Here is a 15,126-nt window from a genome sequence, read left to right on the forward strand (position 1 = left end):
GGGCCAAATGCTGGCAAATGGGACTAGGTCAGATTGGAATATCTGGTCAACACTGACGAGTTGGACTGAAGGGTATGTTTCCATGCTGTATGCTTCTATGACTCTGTGACTGGCACCTGAATTGCAGTTCATGCTCTAAACCATCTCAAGGGCAAAAAAGAATGAAAAATAGACTGCCCCTGCCAGCAAGGCTCACTGTTGAAGAAAGCATTTAAAAAATCCTGCTTTCAATATAAGTAAATTGAGGATCCAGTTGGAGAGTAAGCCAGACACAGAAGTGACAACAAAATACAGGAGTAATTGAACCATACCCAGGAGTAACACAACTTGACAGACAGCAACTGAGGTATATTATTGGAGAGGGGTAACTGTGAGTACATATTCAATGGATGTCTGCTGTACACAATAGAACCACTATATTTGTTTTATGCATACGCATTGATACTGAAAAAAAACAGTATTGCTGTGCTGTTGATATTAGTAAAAGGAAACAGCATTGAGAGTCTGAGGTCACGATCGGCAATGTGAACAGTCAGCATTAAGTCAAACACTGCAGGTAGTCTTTCGCCACTTTCCCAAAGCTGTGTTGCTCAGAGTTGGCATTAATCCACAGATCAGTAACTAACAAACACACCCGTGTCATTCTGCACTTCTCACTGTACTGGATCAATGCCTGTGGCATTTCCAAGATGATAATACCGCAGCACACAGTCAGATCAACATGTGTCAGCATCAAAAATACTTTAGGTAAGCAAATATTGAACTTAAATTGTTTGTCCAAAATCCTGTCAGTGATAGGAGCTACATCTCTTGCACTGTGGCACCTCGGGTTTAAAATGGCCAATCTACAGAGTGTCATCTAATTGCTGTAAGAACTACCATACAGGGAATATCTTCACCTTAAACGCCTTTTTCTGTTTCCAGTTTGAACTCCAACCTGCAAATCTCAACAGGACTTTAAGGTAGTTTAGAGGGGCAGGGAAGCTGAATGAGGAGCTATTAGATCGGAAGATGTCAGTAAGCGTTGGGGGAGAAATCACAATCGCTGTTTACAGTGAAATAATTCAGTTGTTAAACCTCTAGGTACTGTGATGTATCATTCAGCATATAAATAGGCCCACTTATGTTCATCTCTGCCTTTCCCCTGCCAGAGATTATTTACAGACTGCATGATTTGCAATAAAGAGAGCAGTTGAAATCCAAGAGACGTAGACATTCTCAGAATCCTGCATTCCAGTCCCAGCAGAGGGACACTGGAACAGAACAGAGGAGCCAGTCAAAGGCAAATGCCATACACGTAAAAAACTTTCAGTCAGTGATATATTCAATATTTTTTATACAAGAAGCAGCAACAGGGCATAGCACACAACTGAGCCATGGAGCTGAAGAGTTGAGTAATATGAGACATAATGTGCAAGGGCAATGCACTGACACGACAGTTCCCAAAACTTTCCATCAATGGGCCTTTCCTCACCTCATGTCCAGCTCCAGATGACTGGTCAATAAAGGTCAATGTAACATGATGTAACATCCGACTTAAAACATCGACTCTCCTGCTCCTCTGACGCTGATTGGTCAATGAGTCCATTTTCTATTGAATCATTTGACGACTATAATCTAGATGGAGCGTGGCATTTATTTGAGAGGTGGATATGAGGTTAAACATAGAGCGGTTCAGGTGCCTGAACCTCACAAAGATGAAGGATAGATGCTGGGGCTTTGCTGATTTGACTTGATCACATACTCCCATCACATGCAATCAAGGGGAGCTTCACTTTCTGTATTAACTCACTCACTCTCAATGTCACTGACTTTAAGCTGCCAGCTGATGATGCTAGCTGGATGTGTGAAAGAGAATGCATGTTCAGTGCATGAACCTCACTCACTCTTCAATCTCATTTCAAATACCATTCAGAATCCTTTACAGCTTTTCAGCATCCCATATTCACATCTTGTTTACTGCTTGCTAATTCAAGAATATGAGAGATCTGGGGGATTAGTGAAGCAAGGGGAAGTACTAAATACAAGGATGGGACATAGTAGTGAAGAGAGGCAAATGGAGACAGTGAGATTTGAAGGAGCAAACCCATTGTCAGTTTAACAATCAGTATTAATACCAAATTGGAGATAGTGAGGACTGCAGGTCAGGCAAGTCAGAGTCAACAACATGTGGAGCTGGGAAAAAGCTCCAGTTTCAGTTCGGGACCCTTCACCAGGACTCATGATGTAACATCCAACTTAAAACACCGACTCTCCTGCTCCTCTGACGCTGCTTGGCCTGTTGTGCTTTTTTCCAGCTCCACACTTTGTCAGCATTAATACCAAGGCTTGCTTACATTGTGCTGGATTGCAGTATCAACAATGGATACTCCACAGCCTCAATAAATAGCAACTGGGAATGGGTGGGGCACTGGGCATTATGAGATTAATTTAACCACAAATCTAAATTCCAATCTTGTTTTCCAAGCAATAAATAAGATTAATTTCTGTAAGATATCAATTCATCTAATGCAAGTTTCACAACAGCGACTGACATATTAGAAGCAATCCCTCGCAGGGTTATGCGCTTCAATAATATACACTTCCTTCTCCCACAGACTAATCCCAAGGTTCTAACTAACTAGTTAATCATAAATAGAACAAAAATAAGCAGACCTAATGAACTGACAGCTTGGCTGCCTTTCTATTGATTTTAATGAGACAGATTTAGTCAAGACTGTGGACACAATCAAAAGGTTATCTGTCTGGCCATGAAAATAACTCAATGATAGTGTGCAAACTTGTTTTTCTCTCTCTCAGCCTAGTTCACAGCTACCATATAAACCCAAGCCAGCAGCCACACAGATTTTAAAAAGGCCACTTGCACAATAGAAATATTTGTGGTGAGTTTCTGCAGTACATCCTGTAAGCTATGCATTCTGCAGATGTTGTAGATATTTTCTAATCCACCTGTTCAGAGTTGTTGCAATGCACTGCTGGAGCAGGCGGGACTCAAACCCAGACCTCCTAGCACAGAGGTATGGACACTATCGCTGTAACACAACAGCCTTTCTCCAATCAGGCCAATTTCCTTACGTTTTAATTTCATCATCTTCCATGAGTCCCTAGAACACTCTGGATTACTGGGCAAATGAGTTTACCATCATATCACTGCCTCATTCAACCAAGCAATGGCTGAGAATGCTCTTCTGTGACTTTTATATTTAGGTTACAAATGCCGATCCCCTTAAACACCAGCTAGAAGATATTTTCTAATTGATCTGTGCAGTGATGTTACCACACAGCGCTGGAGCAGGTGGGACTTGAACCCAGGCCTCCAGGCTCAAAGGTAGGAACACTACCACTACAGCACAACAGCCTTTCCAATCAATCATTTTTTTCTTTTTTATTTATATCCAGAAGTACTTTTACACACAACTGAATGTTTTTTCAGTTGAAACTTTATTGCTGGAACAGCACAGCAGGTCAGGCAGCATCCAGGGAACAGGAGATTCGACGTTTCGGGCATAGGCCCTTCTTCAGGAATGAGCAGAGAGTGTTCAGCAGGAGAAGATAAAAGGTAGGGAGGAGGGACTTGGAGGAGGGGAGTTGGAAATGTGATAGGTGGAAAGAGGTCAAGGTGAGGGTGATAGGTCGGAGTAGGGTGGAGGCGGAGAGGTCAAGAAGAAGACTGCAGGTCAGGAAGGCGGTGCCGGGCTGGAAGGATCCGGCTGAGACAAGGTGGGGGGAGGGGGGATGAAGAAACTGGTGAAGTCCAAGTTCATCCCCTGCGGTTGGAGGGTTCCCAGTCGGAAGATAAGACGCTCCTCCTCCGACCGTCGGGTTGTTGTGGTTTGGCGGTGGATGAGTCCAATGACCTGCATATCCTCGGTGGAGTGGGAGGGGGAGTTGAAATGCTGTGCCACAGGTTGGTTGGGTTGGTTCGTCCGGGTGGCCCAGAGGTGCTCCCTGAACCTCTGGGAGCACCTCTGGGCCACCCGGACGAACCAACCCAACCAACCTGTGGCACAGCATTTCAACTCCCCCTCCCACTCCACCGAGGATATGCAGGTCATTGGACTCATCCACCGCCAAACCACAACAACCCGACGGTCGGAGGAGGAGCGTCTTATCTTCCGACTGGGAACCCTCCAACCGCAGGGGATGAACTTGGACTTCACCAGTTTCTTCATCCCCCCTCCCCCCACCTTGTCTCAGCCGGATCCTTCCAGCCCGGCACCGCCTTCCTGACCTGCAGTCTTCTTCTTGACCTCTCCGCCTCCACCCTACTCCGACCTATCACCCTCACCTTGACCTCTTTCCACCTATCACATTTCCAACTCCCCTCCTCCAAGTCCCTCCTCCCTACCTTTTATCTTCTCCTGCTGAACACTCTCTGCTCATTCCTGAAGAAGGGCCTATGCCCGAAACGTCGAATCTCCTGTTCCCTGGATGCTGCCTGACCTGCTGTGCTGTTCCAGCAATAAAGTTTCAACTTTGATCTCCAGCATCTGCAGACCTCACTTTCTCCTTGAATGTTTTTTCACCCATCACAAAATCACCGTGCTATTTTTTTCAACTATTAACCATCACCAGTAAATTATTCATGTGTCCAATTGAATAATTTATGTGCAAAGGCCATTAGGGCAATGAAATCATCAAAGGTGAGGGAGAGATAGGGAGAGCAGGAAGGGGCTAAATTAAAATGGAGTTGGAAGGGACATAAAGCACTCTACCCCCTGCCCACTCCCCATTATAATGGCATTGAAAGTATTGTTGTACACCACATGCTCCCTCCCCAAGACCACACGTGCATGAACATAAGCCATGGAAGAGCGACAGTCAGCAGAAATGACCACCTCCACAGCCCACCACGTCAACCTATTAATAACCAACACGGGCAGGCCTAGGAGCAGAGACAAGAGGAGGTACTCTGACTTGCCCAAATTTCTCCACTCCAACCAACTAACCAGAGCAGGAGAGATGCACAGCACTCCTTCTCAGTATAAGGTTCAAAACATCAATCTTTTTGGTCAATAGCTAAACATGTTGATTCAATTACAAGAACAATTGATTCCATTTACACCACAGATCCTGCTGCTTCTATCCAATGGTTGAGCACTGGATGCGATATGAGCACTGGATGTGGTTTGCTAAACCAGTTTGAAAGATGAATAAGCAACCAAGAATCAGAGGCAGTGACTATTAGATGATTATAATGCTTGGCCAAAGGCCACGGTAGAATGGAATAGGGCTGATGGACAAATAATCTTTGTTCTTGCCATACTTTCAAATATTCATAGTTCGGAATACTGTTTGATCTAGGCCAGTTGTGGAAGAGGCTATATATCAATTTGTGCTGCTCCTGCACTTAATTATCCACTGACCCTGTAAACAATCATTACTCAGTCTGTCCATTCACTCAATGGTCATGATACTGTTCCCAGAGTAATTCTCTTCCACTTCAGCACTTCTTCATTCATCCAGCAATGGCCTAACTTGCTCTCTGTCCTTTCCCAATGTACTGGAAAGATATTCCCTTCTCTCTTCATTGACGTTGCCTACAGGCTTTGAAGTAACATTGTGTTGGGCTGGGTCTTTTTAGTCTCCATGAATGTTGTGAGTGATAGGTGACACTAATGAAACAGATGTTATTTTCCTTTTGTGAGCTTTTGAACTAACTTAGCAGTTTGTGGAGGTGGCTCTAGGTAATTAACTCTGTGCTAATTAAGCCACTGAGTACTGGTCTAGAGAAACAGCCACTAAATATGGATGAAAACTTAAAGAACTGCAGATGCTGTAAATCAGAAACAAAGCAGAAGTTTCTGGAAAAACTCAGCAGATCTGGCAGCATCTGTGAAGAGAAATCAAAGTTAACATTTCAGATCCGGTCACACAATTGTTTCCTGTTCAGATGCTGAGCAATGAAGCCTGTAGCCTAGCATTTTATTTTAATATTCTATTTTAATTTCACTGCAGATTTTAATATCTTTTCCCATTGGAAAGTTTGGTTGTGCAACACTCTAAGACGCCAGTTGGTGCTAAGATCAGAATCATAACTTGTTTGAGGTGTCAGCCTGATCTGTTCTGTGTCACTACCCTAAAGCCAAAAGGTTTCGCCAAAATGATTTTGGTTCTGCTTCAATGTGTTGTAGTTTTGTTCAGTTCATGCCTGTTGCCTCTTGGCCAGAAAGTCAACTTAGTGACAACTGCTCATGCATGAGGCTGGGTTGGAAGTGTCATCAGGACATTCAACGATGTGAAGCATCAGAGTCAAAATTGTTAGAGATATGATTCTGTGCCAACACTACCACTGTGACTAAGAATCTACTGTTCCATTCCGCCAGGGCTGGGAAACCTGCCTCACATTGCAGATTGCTGCAGTACCTGATATCTCTTTATTTATTCAGCAATCGTTTATCCATTTCAGAATATTTTGTTACAGGCAGTAACAGAACAGAACAGCCTGTGTGACTATCCAAACTCTGTCAACATCCTCTGTGTGGGCTGCTTTCCTGCTTCAGATTGTTATCAGATATCTGCTAGTGGAGAGAATCATTAACATATTCAGAAATCTGAAGTGGGCGACTTGCAAACCAGAAACGCGAAACACGCAAATTCTCTGCTTGGATTCTGCAGATGCATTCAGCGCCAGCCCTCCTCACAGCCTGCCTTGGAATCCAAATGAGAGGTGAAAATAGCTGCTTTTGACATCAATGCAGCATTTGAACAAATATGACCGCTTCTGCCTGTCATAAGGTCAGGTTACTCATAGTGCTCCAATTTATAATGTACTTGATCATGAAGTAGCCCATGCCATCCTGCAGGAGGATCTAATTAATTCATTTAGGATGATAAAACTAACAGATTATGTTTGTTCAAATAAAATATTTGGCATGAAGAGAAGGCCCAGCAAGCCTGCAAGATGCCATCATTATTGAGCTCCTCTACCATAAATATCCTTCAGGATCATTGTTCACCTGAGTTTCATACCAACTCCTCTGGCTACAAGAGCAGGACAAAGATTTGGTCCATATTCTACAGTCTGCCTCCTCCAAAACTCCTTGTCGTGTTCAAAACTCAAGTTAACAGTCTGTTAGAATACTCACCACTCACCTAACTGGCTGCAGCAACGGGGCTACGTTCTTCAATGGGGAATGGCTGATCTCTGAGTGATAGGCTGTGTGCAAATACACAGGAGGAGGGGGGAAATTGCGGGGAGGGGAAAGGGAAGGAGAGGGTGTACACATGTGACTCGCCCAACGTGGTCTGCCTCATTCGCTGCAGGCAAGGATACCTTGAGGCATGGTACATTGGTGAGACCGAGCAGACGCTACGACAACGGATGATTGGACACCACACAACAATCACCAGGCAGGGGTGTTCCCTCCCAGTTGGGGAACACTTCAGCAGTCTAGGACATTTGGCCTCAGACCTTCAGGTGATCATCCTCCAAGGCAGACTTCGGGACAAGCAACAATGCAGAGCAGCTGAGCAGAAAGCTGATAGCAAGGTTCAATACCCATGGGAATGGCCTCAACCGGGACCTTGGGTTCATGTCACACTACACTGCACGATACACTCTCTTTCTCTCTCACACACACACCAACGTACTCACACACCCATGCAGTCCCTCCCTCACACACTAGCTCTCTCTCATATGCACACACACACACTCCCAACACTCACACTGACACACGCACCCTCTCACACATACCCCATCACACCCACAGACTTCACACCTATTTTTTAATAAGCTGAGCTAAGTTGAGAATGTAATTTAAAAGAAGTTCTGGGATTTACATCAGAGAACAGAAACCAGCATATCCCATTATAAAAGATTAAAGTTTTAATCTAAGATTGTTTACTGTGTCACATCTCCATGACACAGGACTCATTTGGCTATAAATTCTTTGAGCATGACCTTAACCTCCACAATCACCCTATGAAGGAGCAGTGCTCCGAAAGTTAGTGCTTCCAAATAAACCTGTTGGACTATAACCTGGTGTTGGGTGACTTTTAACTCTGTTTATCTTGGTTGCTTTCCTGAGTAACTGGAGCTGACAGGCCACATAGCCTGACACAGCAGATGATCTGTACCATGCCCACCCGCTCATCAGCCAAAGTAACAAGGAGCTGAACAAGATTCTCCCAGCAGTCACCACAGGCCTGGGTGAGTGTCCTGCCCAACATCCACACTGAGTTGCAGTTCAAGAAGAATGGATGACCCAGCAAGGAGTTTTTTTTTAAAAACCTGTGTATGGATATGGGTGTCACTGGCTAGACCAGCATTTGGTATCCATCCATAGTGTCCCTGGAGAAGCTAGCAAGCTGCTTTTTTTTTTAATTCATCCATGGAATGAGGGCATAGCTAGCTAAGCCACCAACTAGTGCCTAATTACTGCCTAGAGGAGTTGAAGAGTCAATCACATTGCTGTAAGCCTGGAGTCATACGTCGATCAGACCAGGTGAGGATGGCAGATTTCTTTCCCTGAATGGCATTAAAGAACCAGATGGGTTTTTATGACAATTGATGGTGGTTATATGATCACCATTAGACATAATTTTGAACTCCAAACTTATTGAATTCAAGTTTCACCATCTGCCATGATGGGATCTGAACTCATGTCCTCAGAATATTAGCCTGGGGCTCTGGATTGCTAGTTAAGTGACATTGTTGCTGAGCCACTGCCTTGAACTGCTTTGTAGACCCACAGTGCTATCAGGGAGGGAATTCTAGGCTTTTTGCCCTATGACAATAAGGAACTGCAATATATTAGTTAGGATGGTGTGTGAATTGGATAAACTTGTAGATGATGGTGTTCCCATGTATCTGCTATATCCCTTCTACTTCCAGGTGATAGAAGTCACAAGGAGGTGCTATCCAGAGCTCCTTGGTGAGTAGTGCATCTTGCAGATGATACACAGTGCTGTCACTATGTGTCAGTGCTGGAGGGAGTTCAAGGTGTAAGATGGAGTATCAACCAGGTAGGCTGCTTTTCCTGGTGGTGTCAAGCTTCTTGAGCGTTGTTGGAGCTACACCCATCCAGGCAAGTGGGGAGTCTTCCATCATGCTTCTGACTTGTGTTGTGTCACTGATGAATAGGCTTTGAAGAGTCAGGAAGTCAGTTACTTGCTGCCAAATTCCCAGCCTCTAGCCTGCTCTTTATGAGATACATGGTCAAATGCTGCCTTGATATCAGTGCAGTCATCGTCACTTCCCTTTTGGAGTTCAGCACTTTGGTCCAAACATGCTTTTTTTCTCCAGACAATGTTTGGACAAAAATAGTAATGAGAGAAGGAGCTGAGTATTCCTGAGGAGAGCTCTAACTGAGCATCAGTTAGTAGATTATTGTTGAGTTCCATCGGTTTTATGGTGGGGTATCCTAACGAACTTCTGTATTTTAAAAAAATTCTGATATCTACTTTGTTTTTTCAGTAATTTGTATTCTTGTGTTACTGCCTTGTCAAAACAGTTGAAATAGTTTCTCCTAATTTCCTCCCACCAAGCCACCATTATGCGTTACCAAAAGGCAAGGTCTAGATTGGAATAGGAAATATTGGTATCTGTGAACAGAAAACCACCACTGGCACTGACAATAAATGAGCTCAATGTCTCAATACGTAGGAACCTACATTTTGGGTTTGGACAGTAATGAAGGAGGTACATGTGTAAGCTACTCCCAAAGTGGAACACAAGTGGAGACAGGCTCAGCCAGGCAGCTGCTCTGCCTATGCAGACAGATATCAATGATTGTATCCTGTTTTGCAGTGGGCCAGAGATTATTTGCACACACATGCTTTCTGTTTTGGATTCCTTGCTGCTGCATTCCCTCTACATTTCATATCTCAGCCAATTCTCCCCCGGCCACCCCACCAATCAAAGAAACCATCAGCTCTATACTGGCGTGCACATGTGTGCAAACCCAGGAAGATACTCAGTGCAGCTGGAGGGCAATGACACTTATATGAAGATGGTAGCTGTCAAAGTGCCCAAGAATCTGAATTTTCACTAGGCCTCATTGTTACTGATATCTGAAGGCAAGAAATTGAATGCCAGTGGAGGAAATGCAAAACTCACCTTTGATAGCAACTGTTAACTATTGACAAAAGTTGAAAGGGACATACAGGTGATAATCATTATTGGATTCATCTTTTCCTGATCTTGCCCCTAGTCCAGCTATTTCCAATACAACAACAAACCTTGCACCTTCTTAACAATGTGGAAAATTGATCAGGCATGTCCTGTCCACAAAAAAAAGCCATTACTGCTCTATCTGACTTCTCTTAATCAACAGCAAAGTCTTGGAAGGGATCATTGAAGTACTATCATGCATTTAGACAGAAAAACTTGTTATTTGATGCTCAGTTTGAGTTCCACCTGGGCCACTCATCTTCCGGCCTCACTACAGCCTTAGTCCAAACATGGATGAAAGAGCTGAATTCCAAAAAGGAAATAAAGTTGACAAAAGTAACGTCAAGGCAGCATCTAGTCCAGTGTCACATCAAGGAACCTGTATAAATATGGAGTCAATAGCAGGCAAAACTATTCAGAGGTTGCAGTCATATCTGGTACAAAACAAGGTGGTTGAGGTTGTTGGAGGCTGAAGATCTCAGTCCCAAGACATCACTACAGGAATCCTAATCATGTTTAGCTCAACCACCAATTGCCTTCCTTCCATTGTAAGGTCAGAGGTGGGAATATTCACTGATTATTGCATAAAGTTCAACAATATTTGTGATTCCTCAGATACTGAAGCAGTACATGTCAAAATGCAGCAAGACCTGGACAGTGTTCAAGCCTGGGCTGACAAGTGGCAAGTAATATTGAGACTACACATGGACCAGGCAATGACAATGACAATGACAATTTCCATCAAGGTAGAATCTAACCATCACATGACATTCAATTGTATTACTATTGCTGACCGACATCCTGGAGGTTACCATCGACCAGAAACTGAACTAGAGAAGCCAAATAAATATTGTGGCTAAAATAGCAGGTCAGAGACTGGGAATTCTATGGCTAGTAACTCACTTCTTAACCCCTCATATGCAAGCCCACCACCTGCAAGTTAGGAGTGTGATGGAATGCTCTCTGCTTGCTTGGATGAATATAGCTCAAATAACAGAACAAAGCTTAATCAGCATCTCACCTAAACTTCAACATTCACTCCCTTCACCTACAAGCTCCCCTTCAAGCCATACACCTTCCTGACTTGGGACCATATCACCATTCCTTCAGTGTCACTGGATCAAAATCCTGGACCCCCTCCCTGACTTTAACGTGGATCTATCCCAAATAGTTTGCAGTATTTTCAGGCCCGGACTCACCAGCTTAGACATGGGCAATAAATGCTAGCCTGGCCAGAAAAGCACACAGCACCTGAATACATTTGACAAAAAGTAAAATCTACAACTTTCGCTTTTAGGAGAGAAGTGGTTAGGCACTTGAGAAAGAAAATAATTAGAAAGATACACAGAGCGTATGTGGGAATGAAACTGATATAGATCTGTCAAAGAACTGGCATTGAACAGAAGGACTGGTTTCCTTCTGTTGTTGATATTCTGAGGCTCACCACAATAACTAGCATAGATCTCCAATATCGATACAATACTGGTCCGAAACAGAAGGAACAACCAATAAAATCCAGAACAGGACTATTTTTCCCTTGAAACCATTTCTTGACACATCAGCTATTTAGGATATATGTTGATGCAATCCAAGACATCTGTCCTCCCATTCTTCATTCTTCCTCTCTGCAGAAAAGTTAGCCTCTGACCTGCTTTATTCCATTCAGCACATTGTGAACCATCTCTACCACATGACATTTTCTGCAACAGATTTACAAAGCCCTGTAATGTCAGCTTTAGTTTTACAAATAATAACGGATATGATTTCACTGAAGTTCACACATTTACTGATTTAACAGTAATCGTGAGCAGGGAAATCCTCCCTTGAGTTCCTCGTTCACTTTTGATTTTGTGTCAGTGTTTACATCAATGCTGCCAGGGCAACACGACTCACCATTTCAAAAACAAGCAGCAGCCAGATCTCCATTCCTGTCAGGCAAATTCATTCTAATATTCCTCTCATGTTGTCCCCTTAAAAACAGTGATCTTCTCCCAGCATGAACACAAAAACCTCACACATTGTAATAGCATAGAACATGGTACAAATCCAACAAAGACAAAAATCTGCCAGTGTAGTGGTCAGTGTACCAATTGAGGGGGTGCCACAGTTGTGGAAGCCAAGGTTAACTTGGTTGTTTGAGAATCACCCCTCTCCCCTGTAGTATTAAAACAGATCCCTACACAACCAAGGTATGAAATGCTTAGTTTTTTTCAACTTCAGAGGGGAACAAAATAGAGGACATTATGGAAGGTACAAAAGACACAAGATAGAATTATAATAGAGCACCATTTCAGCCTAAACGACTACAACAGCACTAAAGGTCATGACACAAACTAGCAAAAGACACGTTCTAAAAACACTTCTTCTCAGAACATGATTAATCTTCTCCAGGCAGGGCTGGAACCATTTGAAGGTACAGTCAATGGGGCAAATCCTGGTTACTTTGCAAGTATTAGATAGGTTGAATGGCCTCCCTTTTTGGCTAAATGGTGAGTGATATCCCCATAGCCATTCTCATTACAAAAGAGTAGTTTGTACAAACTTCCACATATGCCATCAGCAAGCCACATGGTAAATGGAGCAGAATAGAATTTGAGCCCAGAAATAGGGACCTCTCCCTTATCTTGCAGCACTTTTTCAGTACAAATCTTACTAACTGAAGTAGTGACTATTGGATTTCCCTAAGCCTCAAACAACAATATATTTGAACGGCATTTAACAGCGCATGCTGTGCCTCACTGCTAAAATGAACACAAAGATGCCCTCTTGATCCCTTTGGCTTATTGCACACTGTACTAAGCTAAGCTACTTTTAAATGTTGTTTCTGACAGCAGTCTGCCTTGTTAGTTTTCAGCTGAACTGTCAACACATAGAGCCAGTAACTCATCAAACTCCAACAGTTGGAACACAAGATTTACGTGCTCCTCGACTCTCACTCAGGTACATGACCCTGACCTTTCTCTTATTGCTGCAATAGCTCAAGGGACTCGGGTAAAATTCCGATTTCTCGTTAAACTGCAGATTCGATACGAAAGAATTAATGGGGTAGGCACTACAGCACTATCGAGAGAATGAGAAGATTACAGACATGTACCTGGTTCTATTTATGATATTCAGTTAGAAGCTAATTAAGATGGATTTACACTGCAGTAGCCTGAGATTGCATATCACCCTGTTGTCTGGATTCCAGACAGGCAGAATGCTGTTTATATCGGCTGGCTCCTGCCTAAAGGCCCTGTTTAAGACTGGGTTCTTTAAATGCCTGGATCCACAGAGGGTCAGAGCTGTCTGCATAATGCAAGAAGCCTGTTTACACAGCAGCAGGGGGGAGGTCTGGTTAAATCAATGTCATTTTGATCTGTAAGAGTCCAAAAAGGCAAGCATTTTGCAAGCCCTGCATGTTAGGCTGTGAGGCCGCACTCTACACTGAGACACACGAAATTAGATCAGAACCCAATCTAACTTCTCAATATCTTACAAGTTTAACATCATTAAGTAGTTAACTCTTTAAGAATTAACACTTGCAATCAAAATCACATCCTGAGCTACCTTGCTTGAAGGATGCCAAGAGCACATCCTGAAAAGGCATCCCTTCCTGCTTCCCTATTCTAATATCTGCAATTTTAATCTCTCACTCGAACTGCCATCAAAGAAGTGTAATCAAAAAGGGCTCCTGTGGTATCTGATTGGCATCCGATCAGCTCACCCATGACCACTAACTCCATGTCCAATTATAAGCAGTTAGTTGTTCTCTCATCTTCCTCGTTCGCCCAACTATACCAGAATTTCAAATCGACTTCACTGCATAAATTCTTAAGTAATAAACAGGAAAACCAAAAAAGATGCTCCAATTTTGCAAAGTGGTAAACAGTGGACATAGCTTGTTCAATTTACAGATACAGCCCATTGAACATTCCCCTTAGCGGACCCCCAGAAGCATTACTCATGCTAAACCACAAGATACACTCATACAACAGCAGGAACAACAAGCTATTTTGAGTGCTGGCCGGTGTCTTAATGTGAATTCCTGTGAATTCCAAATACATACGGTTAGATGTTCGGATGCAGATGAAACCCCTAAAACAAACCTGCATATGTGGAGTGAAAACATAGGGTTTTACGATAATAACAAGGAGAACTTGCAAGATGTAAAAGATGGTACATCACCCACCTACAATTTTAGCACTATTCCTACTTTTTAGCACTATTAATATTTCCTGCACGTGTTTTAACTTACTTCTGTGCAACCTCTATTGCAGACCTGGAGTAAATGGGCATGAGGACAAGGAGAACCAGGCTTGGAGTCAATCATGCTTCAAGAATGTCTTTACTGTGCAGAATAAATTTGCCTATGATTAATGATGAGCCATAAGTGTTCGAGAGTTTGTGTCAGCACCTGCCAGACAAATGGCTGTTAACACATAGCTACATACAATGAATGATTTTGCTAGCCATAGTCAGGGAGTTCACTATTTCCGAATGGAACACTTCTCAGCTTCATCTTCTAATTCCCGTCTATGAGATTTCCAGAAAATCAAATCCTGTCCTAAAGGATAGTCATAAGGGCCTTTATCCAAAATCACAGCAAAGGAATGTGCAGCCATTCCCTGTGATAAATGCCCACAGTGAAACCAGAGCACAATCAAAAAGACAACAGATTTTTGTGGCAAAACCTAAAGTCCAGCACCAGCGACATCTAATGAAAACACAAGAAAGTCTCACTCTTGCATATTTACATTAAATTATTAACCTTACTCACTTTATAGGTTAGAGTAAAGCTAGTTAATTATCAAGAAAAATCAGTGACTGTAGTATCTATTGTCTTGCATTAAATTGTCTTGTATCAGTGGGGTAACTCAGTCAAGAAACTTCCAAAAAATCATAACATTTCTAGCTCTAGGTAAATGTAATTGATTGGGTGGTACGACTGGAGTTGTTGGTGTCACATGGACATGATCAACCAATCTGTTTATTGAAAGCTCTTCCGGATCACATCAGCAGCCCAAACAAAC

The 15,126-nt window shown here is 43.0% G+C and overlaps 1 protein-coding gene and 1 long non-coding RNA gene across 3 annotated transcripts in view; one reads left to right on the forward strand and one right to left on the reverse strand.

Annotated features, from left to right (window-relative positions):
* The window catches only part of LOC122565276 (dedicator of cytokinesis protein 7-like), a 194,365-nt gene that overhangs the window by 93,728 nt on the left and 85,511 nt on the right, over positions 1 to 15,126 (reverse strand). The gene's annotated exons all lie outside the window — the stretch shown is intronic.
* On the forward strand, positions 681 to 14,472 carry LOC148142522 (uncharacterized). The gene is made up of 4 exons (XR_015751844.1): positions 681 to 747; positions 3,208 to 3,328; positions 12,962 to 13,054; positions 14,374 to 14,472. It is a non-coding gene; the product is annotated as an uncharacterized LOC148142522 (long non-coding RNA).

This window comes from Chiloscyllium plagiosum, unplaced genomic scaffold (assembly GCF_037043375.1).
Source record: "Chiloscyllium plagiosum isolate Xiang-an unplaced genomic scaffold, Cpla_swu_hap1 HiC_scaffold_28, whole genome shotgun sequence".
Taxonomy (NCBI): Eukaryota; Metazoa; Chordata; class Chondrichthyes; order Orectolobiformes; family Hemiscylliidae; genus Chiloscyllium; species Chiloscyllium plagiosum.